Consider the following 16,181-nt stretch of genomic DNA (forward strand, 5'->3'; position numbering starts at 1 on the left):
TTAATTATTCCAACATTATGACAACAAACACTAGAAGACTTTATAGAGGCATCCCCACTTATCCTAAAATTAAGGAACTCATATATGATTTTAGAGTGGAAAGGATAGGCCAAAGTCAGAAGAAATTAAAGTGTAGTGGAATTAAATAGGTTCATTACCAAAAAGTTTAAGGCATGTTGATTAAGAAGCATAAAAGGTGTGATCTTGGCTTCTTTGAATTTGTGGTAGGCAGCTTCTTCAGAAGCCATCAAAAAGTGATCGCTGGTAAGGTTGCAAGAGGAGGAAGCACCCTGGGTTTGGCAACTACGCTTTCCATCGCCAGCCATTGCATAGATTGGGATTGTAAAGAGGATTAGAATGATTATGTGAAGAATTTGAATGGATTGATGCTATTTAAATAAAATTCCAATGGGTCGTACAATATGATTATGAGATTATACGGGATGATTATGAGTTATTAATTCGGCTAGACAATCAGTAAAAAATGTTATCTTATTATATAATACAATCAGACATCATATGGGATGATTAAAGACAGGGAGATCGCCTTGAGGAGTTAGGCAGTATGACTTTTGATCAAATGGCTTGTACAAGACGAACAAGTGTTCATATAGTACGATCAATAATAAATATCATACCAACCAAAATGAACTCATCACAATATTGATTGACATGCGGATCATCCAAATGAATAGGTGTTCATACAATACGATTGTCAATTATAGATTAAATATAGTTCATCCATGGAGTCAAGGGTTGTGATCAAAGCAGTGTTATATAGATCGTACAATATGAAGGTGGTTCACATAGTATGATAAAGGATGAAAACTATTTATTTTACACGAAAAATCAGTGAGGTTCAGAGAAGTTATTTGTGAGATGATTAGGACACAATCATAAAAAATAATAATTCATAAAAAGAAATTTGAAAGGACAAAAAAATAAAAAAGAACAAAAATAGAAAGTGTCAATTTCATGCATGAATATCGATCACACACAATCTAGTTCTCGAGGTGCTGAATGTTTCAAAAGCCATTGGTTTTGTAAAGATATCAACAAGTTAATTTTCAATGACTACATGGTGTAACTCTATCTCTTTTGGTAATATGGTCCCTAATGATTGGTCCTGGAGTGTTGGATTGAATTCTTTAAAATGCATATAACACTAGTATTATCACATAGGATTGGAATTATGTTAACAAGTAGTCCTAAATCCAAAATTTATTGGTTTAACTAAAGGACATATGCCACAACTTTATAAGCCAATGTACTCAGCTTTAATTGTGGATAGAGGAACTGAGTTGTGTTTTCTATTGAACTAGGAGACTAAGGAATGTCTTATAAATTGACATATTCCAGAAGTTCTTTTTCTATCAACTCGATACATTATAAAATATGAATCAGAATATCCTATGATTTTAAAGGGGGTGCTATACCTAGGATACTAGATTTCTAAGTCTTGGGTTCTTAAGAGATATTTAAGTATTCTCTTAATAGCAGTTAAGTGGGACTCTTTTGGGTCAGCCTGAAATCTAGCACAGAGATAAATATTAAACATAATATCAGGTCTTCTAGTAGTCAAGTAAAGAACTCATCCAATTATTCTTCTTTATTTATTTAGATCAATAAATTTTCTATTTGAATCTTTATCTAACTGAATGGTGGAACTATGGGAGTATTGATTTTCTTAGCTTTATCAATTATATATTTTTTAAGGAGGTCCTTAATGTATTTCGATTGACTAAGGAAAGTTCCATCACCCTTCTACCTTATGTTAAATCAAAAAAGTAGGCCAGTTCTCTCATCATACTCATCTCAAACTCCTTATTCATTATTTTTGAAAATTCATCACAAAGGTTTTTTTATCATTGGATCTAAACAAAATATCATCAACATAAATTTGGATAATGAGTAGTTCATCTCCTACCTTTTTCAAAAATATGGTGGTGTTTATGCTCCCCTTAACAAAGGTTCTTTCTAGTATGAATGTGCTTAATCTTTCATACCATGCCCTGGGTGCTTGTTTTAGTCTATAAAATGCCTTTTTTAATTTGAACACATGGTTAGGAAAGTGTGAATTTTTAAATTCTGGGGTTATTCAACATACACATCTTAATTTATCACACCATTCAGAAATATACTTTTGACATCCACTTGGTATAGTTTGAATCCCTTAAAATAAGTAAATGCTAGTAGTTCCCTAATGACTTCCAATCTAGCTCAGGATCAAAGGTATCCTTAAAGTCAGACCCTTCTATTTGGTTATACCTCTTAGCCACTAATCTTACTTTATTTCTCACCACTACACTAGAATCAATCATTTTATTTTTAAAAACCCATTTAATTCTAACAACACTCTAGTCCTTAGGTCTTTCAATTAGTTCCTAAACATCATTTTTCACAAATTAATTTAACTCTTGTTGCATGGCTAGGATCCAAAATTCATCAGATAGGACTTAATTTATGTTAGTGGGTTCAATCATTAAGATAAAAGTAGAGTGGTTTACTTCTTTTTTAAGTCCATGCCTAATTCTAACACCTTCAGATGGGTCTCCTAAGATCAGCTCTTTAAGATGACTTGAAGAATATATTCATTCTCTAGGAAATGTGTTTTTAGGTTCTATCCTTTCCTCCAAATTTATGATTCCAATCCTTAAGTAATTTCTACAACCTCTTCTTCTTCTACCTTAGACACTCTAGAATTATTAAATTCATCAAATACAATATGAGTTGTATCCTCTACTATTATTATTCTTTTATTAAAAACTCTATAGGATTTCCTAACATTTGAGTAAACTAGGAACACTCCTTAATCAGATATGGGTTCAAACTTTCCTAGTAAAGATTTTTCATTATTTAGAATAAATACTTTACATCCAAAGATATGAAAGTGAGAGAGGTAGGGTGTCCTACCATTAAGGATTTTATAGGGTGTCTTACTCAGATTGGATTTAACATTAACCCTATTCAAAATATAACAAGTAGTATTCACCGCTTCTGCCCAAAAATATTTAAGAAGTGAGTATTCAACTAACATAGCTCTAGTGGCTTCTACCAGGGTCTTATTCTTTCTTTTAGTAACTCCATTCTGCTGAGGGGTTCTAGGAGCTAAAAAATCATGATATATCCCTTGCTTCTTATAGTATGTTTCAAAATTTTTATTCTTAAATTCTTCATTATGATCATTATGAATTGTCAGAATTTCACAACCTAGATTTTTCTGAATCTAAGTGGAGAATGATCTAATTTCTTCGAATGATTCACTTTTATAAGATATGAATCTAACTTAGTAAACCTCAAATAATCATCAATAATTATATACCCAAAGACTTTCCCTCCTAGGTTTACTGTACTAATAGGTCCAAAGAGATCCATATGAAGGGCTTCTAAAGGTTTGCTAGTGTTAATGTCTTTGATTGAGTGGAAGGAGGATTTGACTTATTTCCCTAATTAACAGGCATCACATAGGTGGTCCTTAGTGAACTATAGTTTGGAAATTCCTGTCACTAAATTTATTTGGATAATTTTCCTAAGGATTTTCATGCTTGCATTACAAAATCTCCTATGTCATAACCAAGATTCATCACCAAAAATTTTTACGTAAAAAGAAGCAAATTCAACACATTTTAAATTAAGCATGTACACATTATTAATTTTATTTCCTTGTAACACGGTATTTCCATTTAAGCTAATCATGTAGTTGGTAGATAAAAATTTAATGTGAAATCTTTTATCATAAAGTTGGCTTGTGCTAAGCAAGTTATGTTTTAAGACATCTATCAATAAAATATTTTCAATAATGAAATTTTTGAGTTTCTAATTATACATGATCTCACCACTCTCATGGTGGTATTATATCTAAGTGTCACATTGCCTCCTGCCCTAGCCTCTAGCAAAATAAATTGATTTGTATCTCCATTCATATGCCTTGAACATCTATTGTCCAGGTACTACATGCTCTCATGAGGCCTTTTTTGAGAGCACCACTACAAAATCATAAGATGTTAAATTTGGGAACCCAAACAAGTTTGGGTCCCATCTTATGGAAAGAGAATAAAATGCTTACATGTTATGCTATGAATTTTGAAATTTTGGTCTCCACACCAAATATGTCCTACAGTAAATGGTTCAAGTGTGAAAGATATGTCTTAGCATGCCACAAGAAAAATATCTAACATTAGGAAAATGATTTACTAATCTGTTTGGATTATGGTGCCTCTTCATAAGTTTAAATGATCCATGTTTTGATAAAGATTTTTGAAATTCATCAACTAAAAGTGATTGTTTATTATTCTCTAATGCAATGACTTTTATTCTTAAAAACTCATTAGCTTGTACATAGCTTGAAACTTCTAATTTTAATATATATTAACTATTGTCTAATTGACATACAATAGTTTTTAATTCCTTGAATACATTTTCTAATTCAACATATGATATTTTCAAGGAATCATGCTCAAAAGTTAATTTAAAAAACTTTTTGTTTAAAATATAAAAATTAATCTAATAAAGTCATCTGATTACTATCCAGAGTGGAATAATATTTCCTTAGGTATTCATGCTCTCTCTGCGGAATTGAAAAGTTAGATTTAAGGCTAACATGTGATTTCTTAAGCTTCATATATGCAATATGAATTTTTTCAAAAACTTTAAATAATTAATTATATGTAAGCTCACATACCTCCTCATGATCAGAATGATAGAGATGATTATCTGCTATTAAGCATAGGTTAGTTACCTTCTATTCTGCTTCAGTTTTTGAAGAGGCTAATGTTGAGTCTGCTTAGAAATCTTTTTGAGTCCTTTAATTACCCTTCTTGAATTTAGGTTTTTTTTCACCATTCTCCTTACTTGGGTGAGCTTTGAGAGTTGGGCAATCAGACTTCAGGTGTCCTAGCTTCCTATATTCAAAGTATATAACATCAAAAGAAATTTTAAAATTTTTATCATTCTTAACTTTTTTTCATTGTTGATGACGTTTTTACTTTTTTATTAAAAAGTTCTTGAATTTTTTAGTCATTAATGCAATGTCATCACCATCTTGTCCAAAGGAGTCACTATTAGAATTATTAGCCTTTAAGGCTATAGTTATTTCTTTTCTTTTTTCACATGCATCAAGCTGCCTTTGACTCACTCCTTATTCATAGGCAATGAGTTACCCAATTAAGTTATTAAAGGAATAAACATTCAGATCTTTAGATTCAGTAATGACAATGATTTTTACATCATAGGAAGAAGGTAATTAATAAAAAATTTTCTTAACTTTTTTATAATTTGTAAGCTCTCTTCCTAAGGCATGTAGGGAAGTAACAATCTGGGTAAATCTAGTATATATTTTAGACTTCACTAGGTTTCATGCAAAAAGTTCATAATCATGAAAAAAAAAAAGTTTAACCTAAATTGTTTCACTTCCTTTGTTCTTTCATATGTTATGTAGAGTTTATCTCAAATCTCCTTACTAGTAGTGCAAGTGGAAACACATGCATAATCTTAAAATTGTAAAGCATAGAAAAAATAGTTCAAACATTTAACATTTAGATGGGCTAAATCTTTATTATTTGTACTCCATTCAAAAAAAGGTATTTCAATTTTAACTCCATTTACTAAACAAGAAGGTGTGAAATATCTATCATAAACTAACATCCACATGTGATAATTAATTGATTGTAAAAAGGTGGACATGCAATTTTTTTTTTTTAAATCAAAAGGAATATTATCAAATAGAGGTGATCGAGTAATTAAATGTTCTTCTATAGTATTATGATTACCTAAGTTAGCCATAAATCTTTTTTTAAATGTTTTATAAAACTAAATTTATGAATCCCGCTCAGATACCACTTGAAAGTTTGTGAGAGTTATTAAATCTTTATGAACTAATCTGAGGCTAACCAAGAGTGGGTGAATTAGTTATTTAAAAAAAAAATCTTAAGGAAAAAAGAAAATATTTTTTAAATATTTTTGAATATTTTAAAACAAATACTTTTATCCCATAATGCGGAAGTAAAACCACTTTCATAATAACTAAAAATAGAGATTTCAAACACTAGACAAATCATAAAAAATATGAAAATTAAATTAAAAAAAGTAAATAGAAAAAACACACTAGAATTATAGTGGCTCAATCAACTTGGCCTACTTCCACTCCCTAGAAACCTCCTTTCTAGGTATTGCACTAAAAGTAGTGTCTCTTCTTTTACCCCCTCAGCAAGGTAGAGAAGCCCTTATAATATCCTTCCACCGACCCAGTGAGGCAGAGTATCTTCAATCATTTCACTCCCTCTTAGAGTAGGTAGAGAACCTAAAAATCCTTTCACTCCCTCCTTGAGTAGGTAGAGAACTTTGTAATCCTTTTAGTATATCTTAAAGTAGGCAGAGAACCCTGGACCTGATGCTGATGAATGTCTCCCCATAGCCATCAAGGAACTAAAAAAGATGATTGAAGAAGATGGTGTAAATCTTACTTGGAGCGACCTCTGTGAATCCCTCATAAGGATCTATTTCTCTTTCAAAGCTCTCCCCTCTTCCTTCTCTATGCTCTCTCTCAAGTCAACCTAATAGCAAGAGGGTTTTTTAATAAGAGTATTGGAAATCCTTAAATAGTGGGCTTAAAAAAATCCTACATTTCAAGATATCCCTCTTTTATTTGTATAGTATGATACAAGTATTGCACAGTACGATCAGTGTAATTTAGACTCATCTAGTAAGTTAGTGCAAATGAAATGTTTAACTGTTATAATATTTGTACAATATGATTAAAATATTGTACAACACAAACTATAGAAATTCCTTTTATTCGTTTGGGATGATCCTTGGGATTGCCAACTTTACACATAGTCGATCATGGACATCGTACTGTAAGATCAGTACAAAAATTATGGATTTTGTTTAGTATAATCTTTGGGTTGACCAATTTGATACACGAGTAATCATATAGTACAAACAATATTATACAATATGATTGGTCATAATAATTGTCCATGATTTGATTGCCTGATATCGAGAGATTAATTAAGAAATATTTTAATTAGGGCATACAATATGAATCAAATTAGATTGTACAATTAGCACAGAATTAGTATATTTCTTAACCTTTGGTTGCTAAGATTTTGTCATATCACAATAGATCATACATTACAAAACAATATCGTGTAATATAAAACAAGGTCGTACAGTTTAAAAACAAAATCATACAATATGATGTACTTAAAAAAACATTATTCTCTCTCTCCCCCTATATGTGTGCAAGGGTTCTCAGCGATGATATCCACCCAATTACATGATATGACTCGAGAAAGGAGAAAATACATAATAAATTAAAAACTAACTATAACCCTAGTCTACACAGTCTTGAGCTGATCAGAATTATAAGTGAATGGTTGATTAATTTTTGAAATGTTAGTACACACAAAAGCAAAATAAAATATCATAGAAATAGTAGAAAATAGTAACAAACATAATAATATTTATTATCATCAAAATCATAGTGCTTGGATCTGGTTTGCAACAAAATGTTGCTCCAAAGATTAAGAAATCATCCATGAAGTCTCAAAGTCCTGCTCTTTTAAATATGAAATATTAACATCATACATCTTTGAAATGTTGCAGATACATGCAAAAACCAAAGGGAAAACTTCTAAATGTAAAGGTTCCATAAGGATTTGTGAATAAGGTTTTATCATGATCTTCTACGGTTATGGAAAACTAGTGGTTAACAAATTAGCGATATAAGAAATAGTAAAAATTATGCCCATCTAATAAGTCTAGCATTTGATCACCTATTGGCTTTGTTAAGCTTTTAATAATCAATATAAATCCTATATCAAGTTATAGAACTAGTATGAATAAGTTCATTCTTTTAATATACAATGATAGTTAACCCTCATTTCTTAGGAATATAGTGAATTGGGCTAACCTAATCAATGTCAGAAATATGATAAATAATACCTTCATCTAACCATTATAGTATTTCTTATTAACCACTTATTTTATAGTCAGGTTCATTCTCCTTTGTGGGTTAGCTTTAGTTTAACAAGCTTCTTTCAATATAATTTGTTTACATATAAATGGACAAATTAATCCCTAAAATGTCAATAATAGGCTATCCAAAAGTTTTCTTATACAAACTAAAGACTTAATTAACATACTTTTTTGAAATTTTCAAGCTTGATAGAGATAATGACAGGTAAAGTTGACTCCTTTCCTAATAAGACTTATTTTAAGTAAGCAAGTAACTCTTTTAGTTTTAACTTAGGCTACAAAGGATTTCAAAGGTTTTCCTAAGAGTGATGTGTCTAGGATTTCAAGTCTTTCTCTATAAAACCTAGAGATTTCACTAATGAATTAAATAGAATATCCCTATATCTCACATAAATCATCCTCACTCAAAGACAAATCCAACAGATTATCACCCAACAATTCCTCTATAACATCCTCTATATAAGAATCAAGGGAATCCACTCTATAATAATTCTCACTTTGATCCTTAAGAAACTTCATTGATTTTAGGAAATGAAAGGTGACTTCCTGATCTGGAACTCTTATGGTTAGCTCTCCCTTCTGAAGATTAATCATATCCTTATTGATAGCTAATAATGTAATAGCCTATCCGTTGATCCTATTATGAGATTTACTCGTCTCGCTTTATGGAACTATTACCCTATTTGTTATTTTAATATTTTTGTGTTTTTGATATTTTTATAATAAAAAATAAGAATAATTTTGTATTGATAAAACTTTTACCCCATAACATTTTATATATTATAAAGATTAAGATTACAAATATTTTGGATATTTATTTGAGATTTTTCATCAGGTGATTTTAAAAAATATCAATTTTTACCATTTCAAAATTTTATTTTGACAACTAAATATAATGATTTAGTTTAATTAAAGCTTCATAATGTTGCTTTAAATGATATCTCATAATTTTGTTAATTTTGAAAGAGTGAATTTCTACTTAGTAATCTTTTTTATTGCCTATCATTAAGAAATGTTGACACTTTTTAAATTAAGCCCAATTATGTTTTATTTATTGTAATGTATTAAAAATGAATATGTGCATATAATTGAGTAATAATTTCTTGCTATTATTATTATAGTACTATGATAATACTATGTGTGTTAGAAAAAATAAGTAAATAATAGTTATTCACTAATGTTGGCTAGAGATTGATTGACCTGAATAGGATGATGGACCAACGGACTTTCTCTTAAATAATATAGTTTAGTGTTATCCTTTACTAATTTAGGTGATACTGATTGGAAGTATAAGGAGTTATTATAGTACCGGCAGGCAAGGAGTGATGATTGTTTACTATAATAATGGTTACCGACTACTGATTACTAATTATTGAAGAACACCATGATAATTAGAACTTCTTACTTGTTTAGTATGACTACTAAATGCTTGTTATTGAGGATTTGATACTAATTTTATTTTTATCGATATGGACATTGATATTATTTGACACTACTAATTCACTTTACTAATACTGAATATATTGAGCCTGTGACATATTGGATAGCATGCGTACATAGTTATAGGATTTTACTATATTGATTTAAGTTTGATGGTTTTTTACTGATGTTTTAATTTTATTGCTTTATATAAATTTTTTTTTTACTAATTGATAATACTAATAAGACAACAACTTTAATGATTTAACATCGATACTGGTTTACTACTTTCCCTATCATACTACTTTAGTAGATTCCATAACGTATAATTTTACTATTTATAAATTATATTGCTATTACATGTAAGCTCATTTGCCTTGTGTTATTATTATTTTAGTTATTCTACACATATTAATGATTATATAAATGTTATAGTTATGATTTGATTATTGACATGTATATTTCTCCTTTTCCTTATATTGAGTTCAGTTATAGAATTTGGTTACTACTGGAGTCTTGAGCTTATTATATGCGGTTAAATGATTTTAGGTCTGGGCAAGGGAGTAGGTGTGACATCCCAGGCATCTATAGTGAAAGGATTTGTCGACAATCTTGATCAACCATCACTTCCTGCTTCCTTGCTCAGACCTGAAATTGTTAACCACATATAATGAGCTTCAAAAAGCACAGCAGGTCACTAAAGCCTACAACTGAAATCAAAGCACGCTACTGAAATAATATGCATGTCAATCAGTCAATCAATAACAGTCACTTGCACATGATCATTGAATTGATGCAGATACGAAAATCAGTACATAAACATAATTCAATGCATAAACAATAGAATCCAAAATCATTAGTGATAGAATCAATGAACAGTAGAAAATCCCATAAAGCTCAATGAACTAGTACGTGAGTCAAATCTCTACAGTAGTCGTCTTATCTATAACATCAGTCAAAACAATGTAGTAGAATTGTATCAAAACATACGCTTGCAATTCCAGTTATTCAATATCACTTGCTCAATAAATCATATGCAATCCAGTAATCCTGTGACGACATGAACGATTATGCTATAACAGTGAAATCGTGTAGTAACAGTAAATCCGTATAGTAACGATAAATCCGCACAGTAATGATAAATCCTCATTAAATAAGTTTGTACTAGTAAATCCGTCAAATCAAATACGATTAACATCACCCAATCATATCAATAGTATCAATCAGATCAATAAAGAAATTAATTTTGGTCCATAATATCAATCGATATTAAATCACATAAAACGATCAATTCAATACATCGTAAGAACAATTGAAATCAAATCAATAAATCAATAATAACAATTAAAATCAATCAATACAGTAAAATCATATTCTATATCACATGTTTGGTGTATCACATGTATCGGTCAGTATTCAGTGTATCACGTGCTATAAGATCGATATAATGAATTAGTATCGGTGAATCAGTAGTATCGGTATTGGTATCGGTAGTATCAATGAATCAATGCAATATCAATAAAGTCGTATAGTGACAGTAAACTCATAAATCCGTCAGTAAATCCATTCATCAATAAATCTATACTCAATCAATAAATCCATCAATATCAATAAATCAGTAAATCCATACAGAAATCAATAAATCAGTTCAATATCAATAAATCAGTCGATACAAGAAATCAAGCAATATCGATAAGTCCATAAGGAAATCATAAGAATAGTACTTACACATGCATTCCAGTACAGTATTCTTACTTAACAAGTACAATCACTGGCTATTAAGCATTTTTCAATCTTGGAATATCGATGTATCGTTGTTTCCGTTGGCTCAATAAGGGTCGTCACCCTTGCCCGTCGGCATAATAATCTCCTTATGACTCCCAATCATTGAATCACGTGATCAATAGAGGATAACACCAAACCCTTTTTAAAGGAAAGCCCGTCGGCCCACCATCCTGTACAGGTCGATCTTCAACCAACAGTTCAACCAGTCTTTACTTGTCTTTCAGTAATAGTAGTATATTCAATCAAATATTCACATTCTCATATACATCTCATTAATGCATTGCAATCAATAAATACAATTTAACTCAAATGAAGAGAATCATCAAAATATCGTATAATCGGCAGAAATCTCAAACATAGACAAAATACACAGCTCTAGAAAATTACCAAATTACTAGAAATCGAATAAAACAACATTTCAAAACATTACTTGTACTGAAACAATATTTTCCAATGTCCAGATAATTTACTATTTGATAAAAATCACACAGAACTCAAAATACATGATAAAAACTTTCCAGAAAATACTCAAATCATGCAGAATCATCATTTCTACAACATACCAAAAGTTATGAAGTAAAAGTTTCGTCAATACAAAGATATGCACATTTTTTTGTAACGGAAACACAAAACTGAGCAGAGAAATACCAAAACTTGAAATCTTTGAAATCAGAAATAGGATTCGGAGTCCTTACTGCGAGATAAATAAATCTTTCAACTGCGTCGACGGACAAAAATCGCTCCGCGGCCTCCGAAACCAAGCATTTTTCCTTCTCTTTCTCTCTCCAACTTTTTCTCTCTCCTCAAATGATCCAAAATATCTCAATCCCAATACTTATCAAACAGGATCATCCCGGACGATTTGCCCTCTGGACAAATCTCGTCCAAACGAAGTGTATTCGTTCCTGGACGATTTGCTCTCTAGACAAATTTCATCCCGACGGTTCGTCCAGGCTCGTACAGATTCATCCAAACGAACCATACAGATTCTTCTAGGGCTGCAAATGAACCGAGCCGAGCCGAGTATGTTAGTGTTCATGTTTGTGTTCATTTAATATCAGCTTGTTCAAGTTTGGTTCATGTTTGTTCGAGCTTTAGCGTTTGCGTTTATGTTTGGTTCATTTAAAATAAGGAGTGTTCATGTTCGGTTCATGTTCAGTTCATGTTCGTTCGTTTAGTGTTTATCGAGCTTGTTCGCGAACATATTTAACAAATTTTTTTAACTATCAAATAAACACGTTCATGAACATATCTATGAATAAACACATTTATAATAAAAGCAATTGTCTATATAACAAAAGTAATGATTATTTATATTTATTAATTCTATAGTCAAATATTAATTATTTTTATCGAGCTTATTCACGAGTTCAAAATCGAATACGAATCGAGCTTTTATCGAGCTTCTTATCGAGCTTAATGTCGAGCTTGTTCACGAACTTCAAATGATGTTGTTCACGAACATAAATGAGCCGAACGCATTAGTGTTCAAGTTTGTTTATTTAAGAATCGAGTATTTAAAATATTGTTCAAGTTTGTTTGTTTAGTTAATTAAACGATCACAAATGAGCTTTAATCAAACTGAACAACGAGTAGCTCGTCGAACGTTTGGTTCGCTTGCAGCCCTAGATTCTTCACAATTTTCTTCAATTCGTCCCGTACTAAAGTCTATTCGTACGGACTAACTGCACTAAAAAAAATGCACTTCGGAGAGGTTTTATAGTAGGAATGAGAGATTGACTAGGATCATTTAGGCTCTGATTATTATTATTTTACCTATTCTTTTATAGTCAAAACAGAGTATTTATGATATGATTGTATAGATCCAAGTAGTGTATATAATTTTTCAAAAAATGAATACATAATATTTTAATCGATAGTTTTATTTTTGCTGCTATTTTTATTAATAAAAGAAATTAGGTAGCTCTAATTGTGTAAATTAAAAGATAAAAAATAATTCTTTCAAATTAGATTTTAAGGCATCACAAATAAAGGTATATATATGATAATAGGTATTTCCCTGTCTTCCTCCATGTAAAATTTATAGGGAAAATGAAATTATTAACCTTCATAAAAACATCCTCAATTACTCCCTTTAGATAGGTGAATGAATGGTCAACTAACTACACCATAACAGTGATAGGCTGGACTTCTCCTAGGTTGAATATTTTAAAGATAAAAAAAGGCCTATGATTGATATTAGCACCAAAATCACAAAGCACTTTCTCACAAAATTTATCTTTTTTATCCATCGAGATGGTGAAATTACCAAGGTCCTTAAGATTTTGCAGGATTTTCTACACTCTTCAAGAAGAGCTAAAGTTTTAAATTCTTCTAATATTCTCTTTTTATATAAAATATCTTTCATAAATTTTGTATATGTATGCATTTGTTTTAGGTCTTCAGCAAAGGGTCTATTAATTAAAAAGCTTTTTAAATATTTTTAAAAATTTAGAAAACTACCTATCCAAATTTTGTTCTAATAATCTCGGATAAAAAGGTAGTGTTGGTCTCTCAATAACCTTCTAATAGATTTTTCTATTTCTTTAATGGGTTCAGATGGTTCCTCAAACTTAGTGGGTTTTAATAGGGATTCCTCCATAATTTCTTCTACTAGCTTCTCCTCCTTCCTAACTACTTCCTATACTTCTTTTCCACTCCTTAATTGAATAACTTTAAATGGTTCCTTACCCTTTTCTTTTAGATTTATTTCAATTTTTCTAGGCAAGGTTCTTTAGGGTCTACTATTTAGTATCCAGCTAGCTGCCCTAATTGATTTCTAATATTTCTAATAGTAGCAGCCTGACTTTGTAATTACGTACCTATTTATAAAACTAACTCTTCTAATGAAGGATTTCTATCCTTATTTTAGTTATGTAAATTAAATCTAAGGGATAATTAGGGTTTGGGTTTGCAAAATTTTGAGGAGAGTGGTTTTAATTTTCTACTTAATTTGACTGGTTAGAGTTCCAATTATTAATAGAATTTTGATTATACTCCAATTAAAATTAGGATGATCTCTCCAACCAGAATTATAAGTGTTTGAAAATGATTTATTAGTTCTATTATTGATGGCATAAAGGGACTCTATTTCTGCTGCATTTGGGTCACTAAAGGGTCCAAAAATATTCTCTTCTATAAGTAAAGATGGATTTTTGGGTGAATTAACTCCAAGATTTTCTAACTTTCTAGATATAATAGCTACATGTGTTGCTAAAATAGATTGAGCATCCAATTCATACATACTAACTACCTTTATACAGTTAAATCTTTTAGATGGCTTTTTAAAATTATTGGTAGCCATTTTTGTAATCAAAGCATAAGCTTCATTGAATGGTTTGGATATCAATGATCCACTAGCAACCACATCTAATGGATCTAAGAGAGCTTATCAAATCATTATAAAAAGCTTGAATAATATGCCAATCAGGTAATGTATGATGAGGATATTTTCTAAATAATTCTTTAAATCATTCCCAAGCCTCATAAATAGATTCACCATCTAACTAGCTAAATGAGGTGATATCATTCTAACTTTATCAATTTTTTATGGGAGAAAGTACTTAGCTAAAAAATTATGAGTTAAGTCATTCCATGAAGTGATTGAGCTTGGGGTAATGAATTTAACCACATCTTAGCTTTGTCTGTTAATAAAAATTGAAATAACTTAAGTTTAATTGCATCATTAAATACACTGTCATATTTAAAGGAGGCACATATTTCAAGACAATTAACTATATACATATTAATATCTTTTATTGATGCTTTCTTAAACTAAGAATTTTGTACCATTTGAATTATTGCAAGTTTTCATTTATTGTTAATGTGAATGCTAAGTCTATTAATGCTTTGATTAATTACTTCAATCATATGATTAACATGTTCTCTAGGTGATCTAGGTTGATTATTCTCTACAATTTGTTCATCAATTTTTAAATCATTTTAAAAAAAATTGAGCTTTTCTAATTTTTTAAGTGTAGTTTCAATTTTAACATCAAACAAGATTTCTACTTATTATTTATTACTATGCATGTATTAACACAATATAAAATTTGTAAAACACTGAAAATTTAACAATAAGCAGGGAAACATAGAGCATGTTAAATAAAAATAAAGAATAGATTAAATTGGAAAATTGTTCAGTAATATAAAATGAAAGATAATACAATTAATTTAAAATCTTCGGCAATAATGCCAAAAACTTAATAGGCACTTCACCCACATTTCTTTGTCTTTTTTATTATGGTTTACTTAATTCTACAATATAACTCATGTTCTACGTAAGTATATGTATCATGCCAATTAATAAAGTGATGAGAAGAGTGACGTTCCTATGATAACTAAAATTTCCTAAAATCACTTTAGTAGTGTTTAATAAACTACTCTATTTATCTTGTCAGTCGATTCACATAAGGTTAGACAATTCAAAGTAAAAAAGCTATAGTTGCTATAGATAAACTCACTAATTTTAAATCTATGAACATACGATATTTAAAACTATATACTTACATAAGAGTGGTTTCTCCTAATGTTTCTGTGAATCAGAGCATAAGTACTTGTTTCTATTGAGCTCGTAGGAGTATTAGCTAGGATTTCTCCGAACTATAATTTTACTATCTTTTCTAAGAGCCCATAACCCTAACCACCATATGTCTATGCATGAAAATATTACATTTTAAAAATCTCTAATTATTATTCTTCTCCTCAGCTGAGGCTTTAGATCTCACTAGGTTTTTAAGTTTATGCACGACATGTACATAAACTAAATGAACCCTAAAGGAATTAAAACCATCGTTAAATAATTTATAAAGTAACATATAGATTATATACAATACATAGTTCTTAAATTATCATAGATTCAAATAAAAGAGTTTAGACACACATGAAAATATAATTAAAAAGAACAAAAAATTTCATTTCATTAAATAAATTAAAGTATAGACTAGAGAATAATGATAAAAAGACTCAGATAAGCAGTATAAACTCCTTTTGCACTCCTC

The 16,181-nt window shown here is 29.9% G+C and overlaps 1 non-coding gene across 1 annotated transcript; it reads left to right on the top strand.

Moving 5' to 3' along the window:
- Window positions 1-14,613: 14,613 nt before the first annotated feature.
- On the top strand, window positions 14,614-14,719 carry LOC114579146. Its single transcript, XR_003699992.1, has one exon. It is a non-coding gene; the product is annotated as a small nucleolar RNA R71 (small nucleolar RNA).
- The last annotated feature ends 1,462 nt before the right edge of the window (window positions 14,720-16,181 follow it).

The sequence above is a fragment of the Dendrobium catenatum genome, unplaced genomic scaffold (assembly GCF_001605985.2).
Source record: "Dendrobium catenatum unplaced genomic scaffold, ASM160598v2 fragScaff_scaffold_182, whole genome shotgun sequence".
NCBI classification, from domain to species: domain Eukaryota; kingdom Viridiplantae; phylum Streptophyta; class Magnoliopsida; order Asparagales; family Orchidaceae; genus Dendrobium; species Dendrobium catenatum.